Source organism: Octodon degus, unplaced genomic scaffold (genome assembly GCF_000260255.1).
Source record: "Octodon degus isolate 3935 unplaced genomic scaffold, OctDeg1.0 scaffold00029, whole genome shotgun sequence".
Taxonomy (NCBI): domain Eukaryota; kingdom Metazoa; phylum Chordata; class Mammalia; order Rodentia; family Octodontidae; genus Octodon; species Octodon degus.
The window spans coordinates 4148160-4149638 of record NW_004524605.1 but is presented as its reverse complement, the minus strand read 5'-3'; positions in this window follow the sequence as shown (position 1 = coordinate 4149638).

Sequence of the window (1479 nt, the reverse complement as noted above, 5' to 3'; positions counted from 1 at the left end):
CAGACATATAATAATCAAGATCCCAAAAATTCAGCACAGGAACAGTATACTAAAAACTGCTAGAGAAAAGAAACAGATCATGTTTAAAGGAAAACCCATCAGAATAACAGCAGATGGTTTAATGGTTTCCCTTCATAAACCATTAAGCCAAGAATAGAATGGAGCAAAGTATTACAAGTCTTACAAGAACAGAAATTTCAACCCAGATTGCTATACCCTATAAAAGTAGTCTCTTTCAATTTTAATGGAGAAGTGAAATATTTCCATGACAAAGAACAACTAAAGAATTTCATGACGACAAAGCCAACTCTACACAGACTACTGAAAGATATTCTAGAGAAGGAGCAAAATGACAACTCCATGGATCAAAATAGAGAGAACTCACCAAATAGGGCAGACAGTTAAACACAGGAGAAAAAGAGGTATACAATAGCAGGTAAATAACATGTCAAACATAAGTCAATACATTTCAATTATTATTATTATTTTCTTCTTCTTCTTTTTTTTTTTTGCGGAACTGGGGATTGAACTCAGGCCTTTGCACTTGCCTGGGAAGCACTTATTCCACTGAGCCATCTCCCCAGCCCCAGTACATTTCAATTATAACTATCCATGTAAATGAACTCAATTCACCAATCAAAAGAAATAGACTGGCAAAGTGGATTAGGAAGCAAAATCCAACAATATGCTGTTCGAGACTTCATCTATCTATTGATTGGCTTTCCTTCAAAATTTCGTCGAACTGGCAATTTCAATAGTTTTATGATTTGTGCTGCAGGAACACAATTGTTTTCATGAATCATAACTAATGCTTCATCCTGGCTTTATGGCTGATTGACTTAGAAACAAATTTTCTTCAAGATTAGAGTTCAGTGTAGACACTGCCAAAGTCCTCATCAATTTGAATGTTAGGAAATTAGAGAAATCATGTACTAAAAAAAGAAAAGGTATTCTATAGTATACATCTTAATTTTGGAATATGTCTATAAAATAAACGTGTGTGCATTGTTCTCAAATTCTGTAATTATTTTAAAGAAAATTCATTTAAATCACATTCCCATTGTTAAATGATAAATTCTCTTCTAATTTTGGAGATGTAAGAAAACTAAGAAATCTTATTGGATAATATAACTCTTTGTATTATGTTCTAGAATTTTCTTTAAAATAGGTATTTAATTGATAGATCTTCATTTGGCCTCTGATCTGCTTCTTCTTCTTCTTCTTTTTTTTTTTTCCCTGCAGAACCGCGGATTGAACTCAGGCCCTTGTGCTTGCCAGGGAAGCGCTTATTCCACTGAGTCATCTCTCTGGCCCCTGGTCTGCTTCTTGATTATGAATTTTTTTCATTTTTTTGTATTAATATTTAGGTTTGGATTTTGGTTATGCAGTTTTTACTGTTTTTAATGTGAAAGTATGTGCTGTTGTATTTATCATTCTTTTGTGTTCAACACTGCTGTGGTCTGAAATTTCACACTTCTT